Raw genomic sequence first — 22,930 nt, 5'->3', positions numbered from 1 at the left:
TTTAAGTAGTGTCTTTTATATTCCCCATTTCTAACAAACTAGGCATGTGTTCCTCCCAATTAAAACCCCCATCCCCCTACCTGAGGCGTGATCTGAAGAGCTCAAGGAGAAAAGCCTTCTTTGAAATCTGTGATGAATATTTTGTAGGCGGTCAGGTTGCCTCTGTTTTCATCTCCCTCTCTTTTCTACTTTGGCCTCCTACACACTAATGCAAATTCTTATTTTCCTCCCCTCCACTGAACACATACAAAGGTGGCTTTGGGATCTTGACCTGGGGAGCCCTTGGTGATTCTGTGAAAGCTGATGGTACCTTTACACACCCCAAATCACAAAGACCGCAGTGTCATACCAACTCTTTCTCTTACATAACTTGATAGCAACAGTTGGTGCAAAGCACTTTATTTCTACTTCCTCAGGGATGAATGCATGAAAAAGACTCCCTGCCTAACTTTCTAGAAGGTAAAAGCTAGGTTATACAATAGTCGCATTATTTTTTTCACAATTAGAGGTGTTTTTTACAAAACCGTTCTATCAGAAATACTAATCAGTTTGCATTTATTATAAATGAGGTGGTTCTCATATTCATGTTTTTTCCCTAGAGGATATGAATAGCAATAATGTGTTTGGGGTGGGCTAATTGCTGTCGTTCTTATAAAAGAAGATACTGATACATGTGTATTTGTATATATAGATCTGCTTTGGAAGACTACATATGCCACATGAAGAATACATTAGTGGAAATTGACTTCTGTGTTAAATGAGTCTTTTAAAAGTTTCCCTCTCATCCTCCCTAAAGAAAGAAAACAGCTTGGTAATGAACACAGTAGGAAGAAATTAAAGTTGTACATAAAGTGTGCTTTCAGTGAATTGTTTATTTCGTTACTTAAATTCGTTGTGATATTTAAAGTGTAGTGGGGAGGGATGGTTACTGCTTTCTCCTTGAAATGAACTGGGCTTTTATGGTCTTGCTCTGATTTCTTTCCTCATTATTCCAGTTTTCCTGAGCTTTTCATGGTTAATGGAAGTACTACTTAGCAAAGCTCAAATGACATCTCTATAGAAGCAGTCAGTCGACTCTGTGACTCCTTATAAGAAGACGGGGTGTTTTAAGGTTCAGATGTGGCCTAATGCCTTCAACAGAGGTAAATGCAGACAGTGGTGTCATGGTTTTAAGAGCTAAACTTCTTAAGCTATCACTTTTGCTTATAGAAAGAGCCTCAAAAATGCACTTAAAAGAGAGACTTTATGGAGATCTTAGATAGTACAATGAAACATGACAGTGTACCATAAGGTGCATCAACATTAAATCAGAACGCAACTTAATGTCACAATGCTATTCCACCTCCCAATCAAGGTTCTCTCTTGAGAAATAGCAACAAACCCATTTTACTTAGGAGTTAAAATCCTTTTGTATAGAGTACAAAACCCCAGAGAATGACACAGGTGGTCACGGGTATAAATTGGAGTAAAAAGTTGTTTGTGTATTTCAATATGTATGGTTCACAAACAACAATATTCCCATTGTAGAATCCCATAAAGAAAATAGTTTGAGTGCTTCTCTAAATAAACTTTCAACGTTTCTGGATTTGTTTGTGTATGTTTGTGCTACTGACCAAAGTCCAGCACTAGGGATCTGTCTTGGACAGGGTGGATAGTATGGTTTTATATGCTGGAAGGGGACACAGTTCTCTGACCGGAAGTTGTTTTCATTTACTAAGTTTTTCTTTCTTCTCTTCTGTACTTTATACAGAAGGATTTTAACTCCTAAGTAAAATGGGTTTGTTTGTTTGTTTGTTTATTTATTTATTTATTTTTTGAGACAGAGTCTCACTCTGTCACCCAGGCTGGAGTGCAGTGGCCCAGTCTCGGCTCACTGCAAGCTCCGCCTCCCGGGTTCACGCCATTCTCCTGCCTTAGCCGCCCGTGTAGCTGGGACTACAGGCGCCCGCCACCGCACCCGGCTAATTTTTTGTATTTTTAGTAGATACGGGGTTTCATCGTGTTAGCCAGGATGGTCTCTATCTTCTGACCTCGTGATCCACCCACCTCGGCCTCCCAAAGTGCTGGGATTACAGGCGTGAGCCACAGCGCCTGGCCAAAATGTTTTTTTTTTTTTCTATTTCTCAAGAGAGAACCTTGATTGGAGGGTGGAATAGCACTATGACATTGAGCTGTATTCTGATTTAATGTTGACGCACCTTATGATACACTGTCATGTTTTGTTGTAATACCTAAGATCTCCATAAAGTCTCTCTTCTAAGTGCATTTTTCAGGCTCTTTCTATAAGTAAAAGTGATAGCTTAATTTTCATTTACTACAGAGGTTCTATCCATCACAGTTTCTTCTGGGACAGTCATTAGGTGAGTGGAAGCTCCATGGTTCTTTTGTGGTCATCAACTCACCAGCCCACCCAAAGCCACCAACTCCCAACAGGGCCAGAAGAGGTAGTCCAGGTACTAGATTTGCTGAATTTTGAGTTGTACTCTCACTTCCACTCCCCTACCTAACCCTCACCTGCTTCACCACACCCCTCCTCCCAACTTAACATTTCTGAAATGAGATATATCTTAAAAATCAATGTTTATGCATTTAATGTTCTCACAGTAGGATTCCCTCACTCCTCAGAGAAGCTGTTAATACATTGATGTTGTATGCAGAATCGAGGAATTATAGTATTACCTTTTTAAGAAATTGAACAGAAGAAGAAAAAGAATACTTAATTTCCACGGAGATTTCTTAGAAAAGATGGTCACCACTCTTGCTTATTCTAATTCTCATTATTTATCTTTCTATGAATTCCTTCTCCATCAAGTTCCTCCAAAATGGTGGCACTCCTGAGCCTAAAGGTTCAGCTGTTATCATGTTCACTCACGCCATTGTCAGTTCTCTGAAATCTTCTCTTTCCTACCACTCCTACTTATTTTCCCTCTCCTTCCCACCAGTCAACCAGTTTATGCGAGAGTGCTATTTTCTAAATGAAACTGGGAGCTCATAAATGGAACTATGGGGTGGATGTGGGTGAGGGGAAGGTATACAGTAGCTTAATTGAAGTTGAAATATCTAGTTTTGTATAATGGTAGGGGTGTGTGTGTGTGTGTGTGTGTGTGTGTGTGGAGTAGAGCAAAAAAAATTGGTAGAAAACTTGAATTATATAATTAAAGCCCTGGCTTTGAAAGACTTGATCAGTCCCATAATAAAACTTACCGTATGTTACCTGTATACATGCTGACCCTCTAGCTATGAATTCCCTAGCTTGGGTCATAAATAAAGGCATTTTCACTTTAGAAATCCTTGCTCTAGAGTTCATGCCCAATTCTTCTGTGCTTTTCATTCTTGTTATAATCAATTTTTGCAGTCCAGGGTGCCCTGTCTTTCTTGCCCTATCCACCAAGGCTGGCAAATAGATTCTTACTGATCCTTTCACCCATACTTAGTATCTAGTGAATGTTTTAATCCTCAAGGAGTCAGGAAGTTTTTGACCTACTTTACCCTTCCTCCAGTTTTCACTTTTAATCAAGCTAATGAAACTACAGCCCAGTCTATGGGCAATTTCTCTGACTACAGTTAGACAAGAATGATCAATTTTGATTTCTGAGACTTGTTCCACATGCCTACTAATTTCTTGTTTTATGTGACATTTATAATTGCATTAAATCTGTGCTCGTTCTTTATAAAAAGCATGTATTTAAAATGAAATTATGTGGCTAACATTCTTTGATAAGAAGTTGCAAGTAATTGCTACTCAGTGTTTTCTCTTATGACTTTGCCTTTGTACAGCATTTTAGGAAGTTAGGAAAACCCTGAAGTTTTCCCTGGACCCATAAAAATAATTCACAGGAAGAAGATTTTTTTGGCAAAGATAAGTTTGCTACCTAAACGTAAGATGTAAATCTTGAGGATCAATATGTTTAATCAAAGAATGGATTGCAAAGCCAGACAAACTTCAGTGAGTTTCAGCCCTACCTCTTACTATTTATGCAATCTTGAACAAGTGACTTCAACTCTTTACATCTCTGTTTGCCATTTACAAACTGGAGGTAATTATAGACTACCTCACAGGGTGATTGTCAGAATTAAGTGAGAAAAAATATATATGAAACTCTTAGACATTTGAGAGATGGTTAAAGTCTTGTGCCTGAAAAATAGTAGATGCTCAATAAATATTGGTTTCCGTTTCCTCCTTCAAGGAGTTTACAGTTTAGGAGGGAGGTATTACCATTAATACTAGTGAGAGAAATAATAATAGGAATAGGCATAGGTATAAATACCATTATTAACAATAACAGTGTAGCAGCAGCAGCAACAGAAGCAATAACAGCAGAGATAATGACATGGAGTGTTTACGCCAGGCTGTGTCAAGTAATTTACATTTACTTTGTCATTTAATCTTTACAAGAATTCCACAAAAATATTTTGTTTCCTCAGTTTACAAAGAAACAGTGGGATGCTGGGGTCAGCTCCTATCACCTTTCACCGGAGCCTCTGAATGCCTCAAGGCCTCTCAATGCCTTGAAATTGGCCATGGTGTATTTATACCATGGGTATTGGCAAATGCTACACAGTTAGGAAGAGGATGAACTGGAATTCTTCCTCAGGAGTGACTGTACAAGAGCCGCTTAGTATGTGACTGACTAGCACAGATCTATTGGTGATGAGGGTTACAGGACCCCTTAAAAAACAAAATGCTAGGCCAGATCAGAAAAGGGAGAAATGGTTTCCATCAGGAGGATGAAGGCTTAAGGGAACATATGAACTAGACCCTGAAAAATGGCGTTCCAAGTTAAAGAAAACGCAGATACCATCGTGCAGATGCAGGATGCAAAGGGCCTGTCTGGGAGAATAATAATAATTTAATTTGCTTAGAGAATAGGTCACTTTAGGAGACTGAGGAGGGGACGAGGGAGACGGGAAATCCAGATAAAAACCACTAGCTAGGAGCTGGGGATATTGGATTGAAGTATTTGGAATATACTCCATAGTTCATAGTGAGCAACTGAAGGTTTTTGAGCATGCCAAAGTAATGTTGGGCCAGGCGTGGTGGTTCACACTTGTAATCTTAGCACTTTGGAAGGCTGAGTTGGGGGAGGGTTGCTTGTGATTAGGAGTTCAAGACCAGCCTGGGCAACAGGGCAAGACCCCGTCTCTATTTAAAATATATATATGTAAAAAAAAGTAAACTTAATATGATACTAATATATATGGGCGATGGCATCTGAGGCCATATATATGTAAAGAAAAAAGAAAAAGAACAAAGTAATGTTGATAAATCTCTGTTTAGTAGTGTTTCTGGAGAGAAGGTGGGAAAATCAGTTGAGAGTCCAGGGAAAATTGGTAAGAACTTCAACCAAGGATCCAGGGGAGGGAAGGATTGGCCAGATGTCTGAAACATCAAGGAGGCAGAGTCTCTAACAGTTGCAGACTAACTGGATATGAAGAAAAGTGAGAACTGGAAAAGATGAAACCGTCATGACTTAAACTTCTATGCCTGGGTTAGGGCACGAAGTTGGGAGGAGGTGCATTTGGTTTTATACGCAGGAATAAAAAATTCATCATTCTACTCTGATTATTTAAAGAGGCAGGAACTTTCTCTTTTTAGTCCAACACTTCAAAGGGGCTTTGGGCATAACGAATGTGAGCTTCTTTCTCTTAGAGCACATCTTACCCCTCCCTGAGATACAGCTCTGAATCCAGCTTCCCTGTCCTGGTGCTGTACCTGGACGTGGCTTCTCTGTGGCTAACCTGGTAAAATTTATCTTTAACTTCAACTTAGCTAGGATTTTTTTGATTTGTCTGTTTGTTGGATCTTATTTACTTTACACAATCGCCTCTCACACTAGAATAATGTGGTCTAGCTAGGAGCTGGGGATATTGGATTGAAACATTTGAAATATGCTTGATAGTTCATAGTGAGCAACTGAAGGTTTTTGAGCATGCCAAAGTAATGTTGGGCCAGGCATGGTGGGTTCATACTTGTAATCCTAGCACTTTGGAAGGCTGGGTATGGGGAGAATTGCTTGAGGCTAGGAATTCAAGACCAGTCTGGGCAACAGGGCAAAACCTCGTCTCTATTAAAAAATATATATGTAAAAAAATTAATATGATACTAATGTGTATGGGCAATGGCAGCTGATGCCATATAAATGTAAAGAAAACAAAAGAAAAGGGCAATCTGTTCAAGAAAGAGAAAAATTTGCCTTTTAATGCCCTAACAAAACAAACCAAAAATCTCACTGATGTTTATTATGTATCTTGTTGAAGGAAAGTGAAACCTTGTCTTCTAATACATGCTTTCAGGAAAAGAAACCTCTTTTGGAGCATAATGTATCATTTGGAATCAGGACATCGTGGTTTAAGACCAATTCCAGCTCTGCCACTCGATGTGTGACATCCAGTATATTGCTTAATCCTTTTGAGCCTCAAATATGAGAATAATAATCTTCTTTAAAGGAGTATTACAGATTATCATGACCTAATACTATAGATTAAGTTGAAAATATATATGTATTTTTAACTTCCTACGTGTTTCCCTTTTTATCTATCTATTCAAAGCAGTTTTTGCCTTTTCTTTCCTGGCACTTCATTATTCTGTATTGTAATTATTTACTTGCCTGGTTTTTCTCCATATTGTAAGCTCTTTGAAGACATGGGTAATATCTTTTATCCATGTATCTATGGGCAGTACTTGGCACATACTAGGTGCTCAGTAAATATTAACTGTCAATGTATTTTTAAACGGTAAAAAAGTATTTAACAGTTTAATGTTATTCTTTCTGCCTTCAAGCTTTTACTTTGATTTAATCAGTGTATTCCCATACTGATTTTAATGTCTGTTCACACCTGCAACAATTAGTGAACGTATTAAGAGGCAGAGATAAAGACAATACAAAGTCAATAAAAGTCAAGAAAGCAGTGAGTTTTCACAAATGCTATTTTTGTTCTTGAGCAGACAACATAATCCTTATGTGTCAGAAGTCTTCTAGAACTGTGGGATCACTTGTAAAGTTAAAGCATCATTTGCAGAAGTACTTGGAAATCTTATGAGGAAATTGGGATTTGAAAAATTACAGTGACATATGTGAAAGGAAAATAAATCTTGGGATCCAAGATCTCTAAGTTAAAGGGAAAAGTCAATCTGAGAACTGCTTAGGGCAACCCTGCCTCCCATCCTATTTGAAGTCATCCCTCTGGTCACTGAGATAAATGCATATATGAGTCCCTCCTTTGAAAAAGCTAATGAGAAACTCAGTGCAACCATTTGTCTCTCACCTACCTGTGACCTGGAAGTCCTGTCCCTGCTTTGAGTTGTCCCATCTTTCTGGACAGAACCAATGTACATCTTATATAAATTGATTGATGTCTCATGTCTCCCTAAAATGTATAAAATCAAGGTGTGCCCTGACCATCCTGGGCACATGTCGTCAGGACCTCCTGAGGCTGTGTCACAGGCACGAGTCCTCAACCTTGGCAAAATAAACTTTCTAAATTAACTAAGACCTGTCTCAGATATTCGAGGTTCGCACCTAATAATATGTAATATTGTTAAGTTAAAGGGATATGACCATCAGAGTTATCTCTGATTGCTTAGATTTTAACTTTCTTAATTTGGGGGAGGGAAGGTGATATGAGAAGATCTTTTTTCCTCTAATTCTTTTCAAGGTCAGCCTCCACCTATTCTTTGGTTATTCCCTTTTTCTTGAACCTATAATCTCTTCATTAGTCCAATCCCCACTATAAGACTATGTTCACATCTCCTTTTAGAATGTTTTTATTCTACCCTTACATTTCAGTGACAGCTTTTTCAAGATAGACTTTCACCATGGAAATCTATGATGAAAATTGCTCCACTGTCTTCTAGCACCTAGTATTACTAATGAGAAATTCAGTGTATTTTAGCAAAATGGTAAACTTACAAAGATATGGGGCCCAAGAGAAAGGGGATCCAACATAGGAGACTGGCAAGGAGAAGGCCCAGAATAGCAGTTGCTTACCAGGCTGTGAGTACAGCAGCCAGGTGAGGGGAGGGGGAGGGTTCCAGGAAAGAAATGAAGTGTTGAAGTGACTCAGAAGTTTCCAGGATTTGGATGAATTATTGATAGGCACAGGACAGATTTTTTTGAGCATTTGGGGGAAAAAAATAGTCACATATACATAGAGAAGACAAGAAAAGAAAACCCTAGGCAATTGTTAACCAAGAAAAACATAAAGTTCTATAAGAAAGGCATTAAATCTCCAGGTGTAAGATTGCTCAGTAGAAAACAACATTTATCTATAATAAATAAACATTGGCTATTCTTTTAGTGAGTACTGAAATATAACTATGTTGAAGGGTGAAGGAGGGGAGAGTGGATGGGAATATGTGTAAAAAGAACTAAGAGCTCAATTACCCTACTGGAACACCAACTGCTAATATCTAGAATAGGTATTTCAATAAATACATATAAGCATATGACTTAGAAATGTATTGGAAAATACTTGAATAAATAACTTTGGGGTTTACCTTTTGAGATTGGGTTTTGAGGTTGGAGCAGGGGATGGTTTTTCCTTTTATTATAAGTCTTTCAGAGCCATCTTGGGGGTTTTTTTGGCCCATGCAAATATTCTACTTGCAATAAAATAAAAAATGACTGAAAAATTTAAAAGAACATATTCAAATAAGCAAAATAAATATTAAGGAATTAAATAGAAAAGAAAGGTTTGAAATAGATGTAGTGAATATATTTTATATACTTCAGAACTATTTTTTCCACCCTTTAAGTGTTTCTGAGAGCAGAATGGATATATCAGTATACACACTTATATGTTAGTGTGTTTATTCCTCCAAAACTTGAGACTATTATATTTATACAATATAAATTTATATTTATGGTGTCTTTCAATTGCAGTTTCACAGGATCAAGGAAGTGGAAATACTTTAGTACAGAGATTTTCGGAACTATGCTCTTCTAGACATTAGAAATTCTAAAGCTTTTTCAAGATCTATTATGAAGCTTCTAGGCTCAGCTGTCTTCTTATTTCCCCCTTTCTTTATTACCACTTTCCCTTTTACTAAGCTCCACCTTAATCTGTGTTACATATTTGGCAAGAAAGACTTCTTCACTAAGTTGGTTAACTGGGGGTAAAGAAGAGGCTACATCTCTATTCTTCACCATCCACTGTTTACTCCTCATGCACTGAATAGTTAAATGGGAAAAATTACAACATGTGGGTTAGTAGAATACATGGAAAAACAAAAACAAAAACAACAAGCTACTGAGAAAACATGCAGGTGAATACTGTTTTTATAATACTGGGTTCCCAGTATTATAAGAAAGGTAGGGATAAAGGTTCCCAGAGAACCTTTATCCCTACCTTTCTACCTTTATCAAAGGTAGAAAAGAACAATGTTGAGAGATTGAATTAAACAGTTATTAGAAATTGTTATATTTTATACATTAAAAACAGGCAACATGCATGAGAAAACGAGGACTTATTATCCTTAACATATTTAGAAATCTTTATGCTCAACATTTAAAATATGATTATTCCAAAAAACAGTGATCAAATGACAATAAGAAAAATTCGTAAAGGCAGAAATAAAATGATCAATAAATATATGAAAAACATTTTACTTTTTTTTTTTTTTTTTTTTGAGACAGAGTCTCTGTTGCCCAGGCTGGAGTGCAGTGGCACAATCTCAGCTCACTGTAACCTCCGCCTTTTGGGTTCAAGTGATTCTTCTGCCTCAGCCTCCCAAGTAGTTGGGACTACAGGCATGTGCCACCACATCTGACTAATTTTTTAATTTTTAGTAGAGACGGTTTCGCCATGTTGGCCAGGCTGGTCTTGAACTCCTGACCTCAAGTGATCTGCCCATCTCGACCTCCCAAAGTGCTGGGATTACAGGAGTGAGCCACCGTGCCTGGCCTCAAAAAACATTTTACTTTCACAATTAGCTTAAGAATACAAATAATAAAATATCATTTCAACATATTAAATTAGCAAACATTAAAAAAGAACTAAGCCAACCAATGTTTCTGAGCATATGTTGTTCATATACATATGGATGGGAGTGTGGGTTGATAAAAGCTTTCTGGAAGACAATTTTGCATGATGTGCCACGTCTTTAAAATTACTGGTGGATCTTAAGGAGCTAATTATAATATATATTTTAATTTTTATTAGCATTATTAGAGCAAAAAATCAGTGTAATCCATATTTGCAACAATAGATGAGTCTAAACATTATGACATACTCATGCATAGGAATACTATGCAACTATCTTTGAAGGAAGATAGAGAATTGGTTTTAAACCTGTTCTCAAGAACACTGTTTATTATCAATTTCTAACATTGTTGCCACACACCTTTTAACTGCAGAAAACAGAATTTAGCCACTTTGCAGTTTTATAAGTACAAAATCTATTCTATAGAAATACTTCAGAATAAACTAGTCCAGTGAGTCAAGTTATGTTGGAATTAGCTGACCCTAGACTGGTAGCGTGACAGTATCCATTATCTACACATCCCAATTACCTTTATGGAAGGTAATTGTAGAAGGTGTTGTTTATCAGCCTGAGATGCAACATTGTCTTCTCCTTGGTACCACTGGGTCTTGGATCTCCCCAACAGACCATGCCCAGCCGCATGTATATGATAAGAGTTGTTATTTGACCTAGAGACTGCAGCAGCAACCTGCCTCTGATTATATCATAGTAATAAAATGATGGGGCAAGGATTGGCTCAATGTCCTCATTTTCCCAGCCTGTTTTTTTAGTTCCCGGATGAGTAGTGTTCTCTAGTTTAGTAACTGGAACCACCTTTCAAGCACGTGTGTGAGGTGTTCTCAATGAAGATTCTCAGCACATTCCGAGTGCTTGTGCCCTCCCAAAGTCCTGTCCGGTTAGCCTCTGATAAGATCATTGAATATATACTTACATTTTAATTTTTCTTGGGAAGTTCTCTGTTAACAAAGGACTTATTAAAAAAGAGAGATTCCCAAATGGCCCAAGACAAATTGATCTGCAACTAGGTATACTTTAATGTAAAGCGAAGCCATCGTGAATCCCAGAAGTAACTGGCACCATCAGGAATGAGAACTGTTTAAGTCAGAATCTTCTCAGCCATTTCAGGTGCATCAGAAATCAGCCTAGTTTTGGTATCAAGGTAACCAACTAGACCGAGGCCTGAATTAAGGGACACAGTTGTATTCTCCTGTAATGAGGGAAGGGAGATTTCATCCAGTGGTCCTTTATCATTTGACCTTCTACTGGATCATTTTGGCACTAAATCATATTTTCTAGCTAGATTTTGTTATAAATCACCTCAAAATATAGTTAATACAGCAATCATTTTATTACTTTTCACAGTTTTCTATGGAGCAGGAATTTGTATGTATCTTGGCTATGTGGTTCTGGTGTGGGGTTTTTCACGCATTTGCTATCAGATAGTGGCTAGAACTTGGATAGCTGGGGTCCGGTGTCACTGGGGGCTGCCGGGCATCTTTGTCTCTCCATATGGTCTCATTTAGCACCTTTACATGAGGTTTCCACATGCACTAATTTGGGCTTTGTCACAGCGTGATGACTTTGGGGATGGCAGTTGCAATCAAGGCTCTGGTGTGAATGCTGCTGTTCTCGAAGCAGAAGCCATGTCTTCTGCGGCATTCTCTTGGTTATGAGTCACTGCAAGTCCACATGCATCTTAACGGGGATGTGGCGAGACTCCAGAAGAGCCTGCGGGGTGGGAGATAGTATTGTGGCTCTCTTTAGAAAATGCACTCTGCCACACCTGGAATTCCAGACAGGCATCCAGGACCACTGAGTTCAATGTTGAAGAACTTTAGCAATCTCAGAATACAAGAAGCCAATCCCCCTCAAGGATGAAAAGGCAAGTTTTTGCATTTAGAAGGGGGTGAGAAAAACAGTTATTTTTCTATTTAAAAAACAGAACAAGTTTAGTCAGACTGGTCTAATTTTCATTTATGATAGGTGTCTCTAAAGAAGAGAATTCTACGCAGGCTATATGTACAAAACTTTGGATTATGTCTGTTCAGGAATAACAAAAGAGAAAACATTCTGATGGTTCAGTACTGAGTAGAGAATTATTATCAATCAATCATTTTCAACTTTAGTGCAATAACACTTGCTATTATACAGTAGGTTCTATATCAGTGATATCTATTCATACTTTTAAGGATGTCTAAAGTCATGATCACTAAGCATTGAAATTTTTCCAAATATGCAACAAGTAAAAGCGATGGTAAAATCTGTGGCTTGGCTTTAGACACATGGATCACTGGAGAAGTACTAGGAGATAAACAGAGTGATGATGAATAAAATAAAACCTAGTAACTTCTGGAAGTGAGATACTCATTGAACAATGTAAGATTAGTGAGTCACAGTGGATATCATTTATTTCCAGTTTGACTCCTGATTTTATTAAGAGCTTCCTTTGCTCTGCTGATTCTAGCCCAAAGATTGGCACTTCTAGCCATCCAAGTCAAAATCCAGAAGTCAGGGCAAGATTTCTTCCATTCCCACCTTCACACCCCCATATCTGGTTACTTAGACCTGTCAAATTCTACCAGTTCTACCTTGTAAGTCTTTCTCAGATCTGTCTTTCCTCTCCATTCCTTCTGCCATTGCCATAGTTCTGGTGTTGTAAATTCCATCCCTTCAGCAGCCCTCTGGCTGGTATTCCTGTTCTCATCTATCCTGTTATCTGCCAGAGTGATCTTATCGGACCACTCACCTGCTAAAAGTTCTCTAATGGATCCTCATTTTTTAACTGATAATATCTATACTCCTTGACAGGACCTTAAGGACCTACACAACCTGGCTCCCCCTCTACCATTCTGTCTCATCTTTCCCTGTTCCTCAACCTTTTGGGGTCCCTCTGATAAACTATAGATGCTGTATTTTAATACCTTCATGTTTTTGCTCGAAGACAGATGCCTTTCCCCAGCCCTTCTTTGCTAAGGAATCTCTCTTCCAGGGAATATCTATTAATCCCCAGGCCTGCCTTCTGTGCCCCCTGCCACTCTGGCCATGATGCCAGCACAGCCCACATGGTTGCTTTTCATGCTAGCCTGCAAATTCTCTGAGGACAGTGGCTGTCATCTCTGTATTCTCAGCATTAGCATGGCGTCGGCACCACCAGGAATGTAATAAAACTTGGAGTTGAATTATTTAAATAAAAAGTGAACAACGATTCAGCAATATAACATTCTCATCTTGAAGAGAATCTTGGCACTTGTACGGCAATATTAAAAGAGTGGAATCCCGAGGAACCAGCAGGTGGGACTGGGATCCTCTCCAGAAGTTGTCAGTTTCTGAGAGCTACACAACGAAAAGAGGTTTGGAGAGTGAGGAAGGCTTGAAACTTGGAGCAGGTTCAAAGAAATCCATGGAGCCCTAAAGATGAAATCTAAGTGTCTGAAAAAAGAAAATCTTTAAGGCAAGGGGAGAAAAGGTCAAAGTGCGGCTTAATAATGATATCTACATTTTAAAAATTCATCTTCACAGAAGATGAGCATCTCTTTAGGAACCAGGAACAGGGAAGACGGCGTTAATCAGTGGCAGAAGAAATTTAAACAACATCAGATTTCTTGAAGCTTATGAACTGGGACAGGTTGCTTAGGGAGATTTAGAAATCTCCTGCCCTTCTTTAGGTAGAGAGTGATGATAGGGACAAGAGACTGCAGGGAAGGAAGTGTAACACTGACTTTGGCAGGAAGACCTGCCAGGGGTGGGAGATGGAAGCAAAGGATTTTAGGGTCTTTTACAAACACTAGAAATCAATGATGTTTTAAAATGCTGATTTTACATAGTAGTAAGCATTTATAACATTTCACTCATTTTTGCCTAGGAGAAATGTTGAATTTAGAAGCACACAGTGAAAGGAACGAGCTGTCCTTTCCGAGTGCAATCAATTGATGATGATGCTTGATTCTAGCTATTTCTACTCTTACTGGCTATAAAGTGTCAGTTAAAAAAATATTTTTTATGACCTGCTGATTGATCCCAGGTTGCACTTGGAGCAAGGCAAAATTGTTAGCTCTGCTGTCTGCAAAAATCGCTGTTATTTGGGAATTACAAGTCAGCTTCCACTGCTTTTATGCTGATATTTTTTCCCCTTTCTGATATGTAAATACCATGTAATGAAGCCACAAAGATGTTCAAATGTTTCTAGTGGAAACTGCATTACCAGTTAAAATTGTGGTATATTTCTTTTCTATGTTGGTAAAAGAATTTAGGTTTTCTTGGAATGGAAAATGCTCTTATGTATCTTTTGCAAAATTCATTATTTTTTTCCTTATAATCCCTTTTATCTTTTCCATATAGTAACTGATTATTAAAAGAAACCCGTGTAAACTTTACCAGTTTTTGTTCTTATAAGGTTAAGAACAGTCTAACAGGAACCAAGCCACATGCTTTAATCCATAATAAGGAAAAAAGATTTTGCAAACATTTCTCTTCACAGTATTAAAAGTAAATGAAGGTTGAAGAAGGAGGCTAAAAAGAAAGCCTTATTAATGGGAAATACATTCTGATAAATCAAACTGATTTCAATCTTAATAGTCAATTTAAATAATAGAATTGGTTAATAGCATCAAATTAGGATTAAAGAGAGAGATAAAAATCTGTTTCCACAAGTTGTTTCAAAACAAGACATTCACTGGCTGATGCCATATTACATCAATCTGATTATACTGTTCGTAATAAAGTATGCCCTGTGATAGAATCCTGCTGGGAGATGTGTTTAATCAGATGCCTTTGATATTATTTTAGCGAAAACTACTTTAGACTCAAAAGAATCAAAGAGAAAAATCTTTTGCTCCTGCAATCAGTCTTAACCCACTGTGGAAGCTAGTGCTGTGTACACACCCTGTCCTAATCTACTCACAGACATAAGCACGACCTAGCTGGCTGGGATTTCAGATTTGTCTTTTTCAGAAGCCATGAAAGAAATCTGTTTTGCTTAATAACCATGTTCCACACAGACTGCTCATTTCTAAGTTTATCACAAATCAAGTCAAGATAAAGATTTTCTGTTGGCAGGAATTTTAATGGACACTGGTGACTACAATTAACAGCCACCCAATAATAATTTAAAATGACTATCTCAGATCACTTTGTTTGGCTCCCACAGGAATTAAATTGACACATTCATTTCCCAAGACAGTCTTTCTATTTCATTGACCAATCTTGAACATTTTGTGAAGATATGGCAAAGAAAAAACAGACAAGATGAAAAGTTTTATAACTTACTTTTCTTCTTTCACGGAGTGCGCTATTTTTGCATTTTCCCGAGCTTGCCACTGAGTGGTGGAGTTCCCTTCCTGATGCCAGCTCCCACTGTATGTCAGGACAACTTAAAGTGGCCCTCCTTTTGCCAGTTCCAGATTAGTCTTTAAACTAGAATCAGTGATGAAAGAGGCCATCGGATGCGAGGACTTCAGCCCAGTAACTTTGAGGGAAGAAGGTTTTCCTTCCCTTGCTGCCTGTGCCCTGGAGTTTGAGCACGTCTCTTGGGGGGAAGTAAGACCCAGCCAGCCCCCAAGTTGCTGATGCAGCCTAAAGCGACTTTGGAAGGGAGTGGGAACAAAAGGCATCTCTTAAGTTAGGTGATTAGCAGCAAATGATGTATGGGAGTGGGAGGGAGCCTGGTATACAAGGAAGGGGAGCTGGCAGTTGCCCTTGTCTGGAGGGGGAAGGACAAAGAATGCTGGCCCTGAACATTTGAGGCCCTGGGGGATTTCTTAACGGAATCAAACAGCACAGGACTATGTGCAGCCTTGTACAGTAAGAGCTAAAGTTCTTTGGACATGTTGTCCTCACAGACAGCTGAAAATATCTAGTGGCAAATACCTATCAGCTACTGATGCATTTCAGAAACAAAAGATAATGGGAAGTCTAACAAATCACATGTCTTTTCCACTTACCATTACTTAGTGTTTCCAGTAAGTAAATGCAGTATCTCAGCTGAGCTGCTCTTTCAAATTATTGTTAATTAAATAATACTCCCTAAGAAATCTGTCATTACCGGCAGCCAGGAATGGGTTTGTTGAGTTTGCCTGAGGCTATAAATGCTCCAACAAACGGGCTCTTAATTGCCATAAGAGGTAATTTCATTGGGGATTGTAGTTCACTTTTTCCAACAATTTTATAGTATGTTTTACATCTTAAACTTTTGCTTTTTGCTTCTACGTGTGGAGTTCCACAGGGCCACAGGGATCATTCTCTAATGATTCATCCATTGAATTAGCCATTCTTCATAATGGAAAACATGCATGTTGCTATTGAATCTGTAATTTCTCCCCAGTTCCATTATGACTAAAGAGAAGCAATTGATAACAGATTTTAAAATTAACTTAATTTCCTCCAGTTCATTATATTACTTATCCTTTGAAATAAATGACTTTTGCTGGGAGATATAATTTCTGGTATGTCATGGACCTAACTCTGACATTATCTCTTGTCAACTGTTTTCCTAGTAGACAGGAGAGTTAGGTAGGTGGAACAATTATCACTGGATGGAGTTGAAAGGGAGACAGATGAGGGCATTTGGCTGCAGAGAGCAACATGTGCTATGGCCTAGAATTTAAAGTGACCTTATCTACAAACATTTTCCTTCTGTTCATGAGCAGAGAATAAGGACAAGTATTAAGAAAAAGTCACCTTTTTTTCAGAGTTATAAAAGTCTCCATATGCCATTTCAAAAAGAAGCGCTATTTCAGCCTTTTCTTAAATGACCTCTTTTTCATCATAATATAAATTTCTTTCACCTTTTGACTGGTACTTTGGTTTTTTAATCAAGTTACATACTTGTTTCAGAAAAATTACACTTTAGAAAGCGTCTTGGTGGTATTTCATTCCAACAGTTTCATTTGGTTGAATTAATGTGCAGCTGTGGCTTAGTGGAGGGAGAGAGACGGAGGGAGGGAGAGGAAGAGGAGAAGATAGAAGAAGGCTCATATAATCCAACCTCCAAGCATAACTTTCCTCAGTTTCATGTTTCAGTATCATTATAGAAACCTCTATCTGTAATAAAAGCATAATTTAGGTGAATAGTACTAAAACGTATATACCCATATTATATCAGTGATTTACTGTCCTGTGGTCAAAATTCTTTCCTTTCTTCCTCTTCACCAAGTTCATGTCTTATTTTTATCCTTTCTCTATCTGGTGTCACTTGATAATCTTTCATTCTCTCTTTTTTTTTTTCTTTCCAGGTTCTTGTCTCTTTTTCCCGTTAAGGCATGAATGAGCAGGCATCTCAGCCAATATGTCTATACATGGCTGAATACACTTGGTGAAAAGCAGGGTCTCCTTTTGTCTGGACCCTGGATGGCTGCGTGTCATTCCGCACCAACGGGCAGGGCCTCCCTCACAGTAGGAATTTTGCAATAATTGCCAGAACAAATTGAGCTCAGGCTTATCGGTTCCTTTCCTTTTTCCATTGGAAAATGGAGGGAATAGGGGAACAAGGCCAGTTTTGACCATTAACAAATACGGCGTAGAAATAGATTGGATACAGCCAGTGCCCAGTCATGTTGCAAACAGTCTTGGGATAGGTTGTGTACAGGGATGATAAGATGCGACCCTGTAATCACACAGCTAACCGAGCCCCGATTTCCCCACACCCCCCAGGGTGCTCTGGTGTGTATGATATGCATATATAGCCATTGGCAGGGGAGTTGTTGGAACTGACACACAGACCGCCGGCAGAGGTGAGAACAAAAGATGTGATGGGTTGGTGCTTGTGTTCTTTTTGCATCTGGTGAAGACCAGCAGAGGCAACTGTCAAACTGTTTTCACCAGATTGCAATCAGAAAAATGGTCTTTGGTAAGAAATCTGTACATATAGGGGAAAGAAACTCATTTAAAAATCATGTTACACTTTCTTTTTTTCCCTGCACAAGTCTTTATCGGAATCTCTATGAATCATTGATATATTTCATGTACCTACATCCCTCTCCCCGTGTTCGGTGTAGTAAGTATGTGTGTATGTATGTGTATGTGTAACTAACATTTTTTATTGTGTTAATTTCATGTGTATATAGGTAACTGGAAATGATAATGTATATACATAAATGTAAATGCAAACATGCAATGGCATGGGTGATTTTCTCTTTACATACATACGTATGTTTATACTCCAAAGGTTGATTCTAAATCTACAAAATGCCACAGGCTCCCTGCTAGAAATCTTTCCTTAATGAGATATTGTGTTGGATTTGCTTGAGGGTCACATACACAACCAAGGTTGCATACTGTGTTGCCCACTATAGGATGGTTGAGAGGGGAGAGGAGACAAGGCCTTAGCCTAACTGGGCAGCCAGACTGTCGTTTCAAAACTGCTAAAGCAGCCAGATCACCTGTGCGTGTGACAACCCAGTCTGTATTTCTAAAATAATGTTATTTATATAGAGGGGTGTGTGTGTGTGTGTGTGTGTGTGTATTCATTCTCATCCAACTGGGGTTAAGCTTTGCTCAGCTGCTTTCAAAGTGACTGGAAGTAGACAACATGAGGAGCTACAGCCAACAGAGTGGCTTTCCATCTGCCTCTGCTTTGCTTGGAAATAACCAGCCAGAGCAATGGTTTTAGCTTTATTCATTTGTTGTTGTTATTCTGATCTGAAGCAGAGGCTGACATGAAACAAACATAGCATTTCCTTTTGAAAATTGAATTCTGAAGTTGGCTTCATCTTTCCAGAATGACAGTGCTATTGCAGTTCCTTCCTAGCTTTGTGAATGACATAAACAATTTGCATATAAAGCTCCAAATCTGGAGGTAATGACGACATTTGTGTTTTAGGATTTTTGAGGGGAGGGGTTTGATTTTTAGTGGTTAGGAAGGGATTTGTTGAGATTTGTGGGATGAACGGAACTAGTTTCCCCTATACAGGAGGGATCAAGAAATGGGGAAACAAATTCATAATAAAGAACACCTTTGCCAGTCTTTTACTGGCAATTTTTAAGGAAACACAGCAAAATGTGAAGTCATACAAATGTGGCTTTTTAAGGAACTTCATTAGCATCACCCACAAGCCATAGTTTACAATAAATGGGCACTGGGGCCCCCACAGGTCATGGCCCATAGCCAGCGTGCTGCAATTGAAGTAACGCTTACCGTAAGGCGAGTTCTCTGGACACGATGTATGAGGTATGGATGACAGTACATTATCTAAGCCAGTTGCACTGTAGTGATTTGAAATTGGAAGACACTTAGTGGAGCAAGTAGGGGGGAAAAAGGGGTACTAGAGAAACACAGTGCATTAAAAGTCTCTCAGCATTAAATATGCTTAGGAGAGATAAGAAAAAGAATATTCTTAGAAAAGATTTACCATTATTCTTTAGTAGTACGTCCTTCCCCTCCCCAAACACACATACACCCACACCTACACATCCCTACAGAGAGAAATGAAAAGGGATTTCCCTCACTCAGAACAACCTTAGCATATCTTGATGTCTTGAATCTTTTGGGGCCATAAGGAAAAATACTTGTTTTAGGGAGAAATAAGGATTTGAGAATCTTGGCTATCAAGATTGTCATTTCTGTTCTCCACACACGCAGTGAAAGGCAAACCATGCAATTTTGACTTAGTTTCATTTGGATGCTGGTGATTGGATCACGGCTGCTCTTGCAGATACAGTTGAGGCCTAGTAACTTGAGAGTAATCACAAAGGGACCCGTGATATGTACAGAATCACATTCTCCAGGGGAGGCAACTTGATGGGAAGTATGGATGCATTGCCGGGGTTCTAACCTCTGCTCCACTGTGTAGAGGATGTGTAAACTTGGGCAGGTACTTAACCTCTTTGTGCATCCCCTTCCACACCTGTAAAATGAAGCTAATAGTAGTTCCTATGTCTACTACATAAGTCACTATATGTGAGGCAATGGGGCAGAGCCTTCGCACACAGCAAATGCTCAATAGATACTAGTTATTAGTACTAGTAAGAGAACGTAAGCCTTGGGGTTAGGCAGAATCAGCTTTAGATTCTACTTCTATGTTTTTTGGCAAATGATTTAATATTTCTGAGGCCCAGACAGTTTCCAATGCATAGAATTGCAGGGTTGCTATAAGCGTGAAATCCTCTTGTGTGCCACAGGAAGGCCCAGTGTGTAGAACATAAGAGATGCTCAGTAAAAGTTTGTCTTTCCAAAAGTAGAGAAGAAAATATCCCTATGGTATAAACTATCATGTTCATCTTTCCTCATAATTGTTTGGATCTTTTCCTTCATTATTTTTGGAGTGAGGGAGTGAATTTTTCTAACTTGGGATTTCATGGTAGTTATTGGCCAGGAGTGGTGGTTCCTCAAAGTGACTGAAGTTGCAAACTCTGTATTTGATGGCTAGTGAGAAATGGAAGCTTGTTAGTAATGAGACATAGAATTGTACCTGGCTTGTCAAAAAGACACTCTATACCTGACTTTTTTGGGGGAAAAAAACCCCAAACACCATAAATATGCTTCTTCATTGTGATGATGTGGAAATTGTCAGATTCTCAAGCAGAGAAGAAGCCAAATTAGGCCTCACAAGCCTCTCCAAATACAGAGAGAATAGGAAACTGATTTTCCAATACTATAATTTGCACATGATTCTAATGAGAAAATCTGAGGAGATATCGTGGCAATATGTCTCCCTAGTGGCAGCTGATCATTATATATATATATACTCTTATTAGAGATGGTACCAGACACCTTTTGGAGTGTCTGTCTAGCATATTTCTGTATTAGAACTGACTTCCATCCTTAAAGGACTGGCCCCTGCAGCCTTGTTTGTAACAAAGAACTTGCCCGTCCCCCAAGCTGAAACTGGAACAGGATGGACACTTAGCCAAGCCAGGCCAAGCACATTGTTTGCTGGGAGCATGGAAGGGAACCTGCAAGGATGGCTGGGGCGCTGTGCCCTGCAGAAGCAGAGCCGAGGAAGTGGGACAGAGAAGAGGGAGGTGGGGAGGGCACGGGAAGAGGGCAGGCTCTTGCTCCTTGTTTCAGTCCCTCTGGAGGCTGAGCCCAAACTTCTACATGTGGATTCTATGGGTTACCTCTGTAATTGTGCACTAATTTCTTCCTTTGCCTTAAAGCCGTCTTGAGGGAATGTTGTTTTCCTCAGACCTAAACTTTACTAGGAGGAGTTCCCAAAACTTTACTAGGTTAGTCCCTAGATAGATACCTCATGGGAAACTGGCCTCAAGTTGTGGATCCAGGGAAAAACCATTGAGAGATTTCCATGGACTTAATCCTCTTCTCTGTCTCCTAGATTGTTTCGAACATCATTATTAATTAGGTGAACTGTGGTAGGTAAAGTCGTAACAAGATGGCCTTTGAAGAAATGGTGGTGACATCATGAGCTGCATGTCCCGTAACTGTGTGACTAGAACATCATGTCATGAAAGGATTTTTGAATACTCATTTTTAAGGAAATGCAGTATGATATAGCATTAAGTAAAATGGTAAGTTTCTATTGTAAATGTTGCAAGTTATTGTAAATGTTTGTAAAATACTAAGTTTCTATTGTAAATGTTGTAAGTACAACAATACTAACAGGAATTGTTTGTAAAATGGTGAATAGAGAATCACTATCGGAATTATTTACCTTTTGTAAATTACCATTTATTTCAAAAAAAAGTAATGAGTTACTATTCACACAGTAAAAAGCTATTTGCTTCTCTTGAGAAATATGTCTTCATTAAGCTATATATAAATAGCTTAATGAGAAAATATATATATTTTAAGTGACAAGGTCTTGCTTTATTGCCTAGGCTGGAGTGCAGTGGCACAATCATGGCTCACTGCAGCCTCAACCACCTGGGCTCAAGTCATCCTCCTGCCTCAGCCTCTTGAGGAGCTAAGACTACAGGCCTATATCACCATTCCTGGCTAATTTGTAAATTTTTTTTTATAGAGACAAGGTTCCTCCAGGTTGCCCAGGTCAGAGCTTTATATTGTTTTTTTTTTTTGGTAACAACTTTATTGAGCTATAATTCACGTACCATACAATTCACCCATTTAAAGTGTACAAACCAATGGTTTTTAGAATACTTACAGAATTGTGCAACCATTACCACAATTAATTTTAGAACATATTAATGATTCTAAAAAGAAATTCCATACTCTTTAGGAGTCCTTCCAGACCTGGGCAATCACTAATATACTTTTTTTTTCCTCTTTGGATATGCCTATTACAGACATTTCATACAAATGAAACCATGCAAGATACAGTCTTTTGTGACTGGCTTTTTTTCAGTTAGCATGTTTTCAAGGTTCACCCATCTTGTAGAATGTATCAGTACCCAATTCCCTTTCATGACTAAATAACATGCTGTTTGTGAACACACTACATGTTGCTTATTCATTTATTAGTTGATGGGCATTTGGGTTGTTTCCTCTTTTTGACCGTTGTGAATAATGCTGCTATGAGCATTTGTGTACAAATTTCTGAGTGGACCTATATATATATATATATCTTTGGTATATATCTTTTGGATATATACCTGAGAGTAAAATTGTTGGACCTATGTTAAGTCTATATGTAACCATTTGAGGAACTGCCAGACTATTTTCCAAAGTGATCAGTCAGTTTTCCATTCCCACCAGAACAAATGAGTGTTCTGATTTCTCCATATCTCACCAATACTTGTTATTGTCTTTCTGATTATAGCCACTCATGTATGTGAAGTAGTGTCTTATTGTAGTTTTGATTTGCATATACCTGATGGCTAATAATGTTGATTGGCTTGGCAATCATTTTTTTATTTTTTATTTTGTATTTTTTTTTTGATTTCTCTATTTTTTTCTTTTCTTTTTTTTTTTTTTAATTTATGAAGTATTTATTGATGATTCTTGGGTGTTTCTCGGAGAGGGGGATATGGGAGGGTCATAGGATAATAGTGGAGAGAAGGTCAGGAGATAAACACATGAACAGAGGTCTCTGGTTTTCC

At 38.5% G+C, this 22,930-nt stretch overlaps 1 protein-coding gene and 1 pseudogene across 3 annotated transcripts in view; one reads left to right on the top strand and one right to left on the bottom strand.

Annotated features, from left to right (window-relative positions):
* CDH20 (cadherin 20) overlaps nucleotides 1–22,930 on the bottom strand; it is a 223,918-nt gene that overhangs the window by 65,265 nt on the left and 135,723 nt on the right. Inside the window, exon 2 of one of the 3 annotated variants that reach the window (XM_063653779.1) lies at nucleotides 8,498–8,624. The exons of 1 other annotated variant lie outside the window; for it this stretch is intronic. The gene's annotated coding sequence lies outside the window, so the exon portion shown is untranslated. Of the gene's footprint in view, nucleotides 1–8,497; nucleotides 8,625–15,247; nucleotides 15,592–22,930 lie in introns of those variants that run through there. One more of the 3 variants, XM_054461274.2, reaches the window with a different exon arrangement.
* The window catches only part of LOC129018793 (large ribosomal subunit protein eL30-like), a 66,058-nt pseudogene continuing 62,199 nt past the window's right edge, over nucleotides 19,072–22,930 (top strand).

This window comes from Pongo pygmaeus, chromosome 17, assembly GCF_028885625.2.
Source record: "Pongo pygmaeus isolate AG05252 chromosome 17, NHGRI_mPonPyg2-v2.0_pri, whole genome shotgun sequence".
In the NCBI taxonomy this organism is placed as follows: domain Eukaryota; kingdom Metazoa; phylum Chordata; class Mammalia; order Primates; family Hominidae; genus Pongo; species Pongo pygmaeus.
The sequence above is the reverse complement of the archived record's forward strand: the minus strand, read 5'-3'. Positions and strand labels throughout refer to the sequence as shown.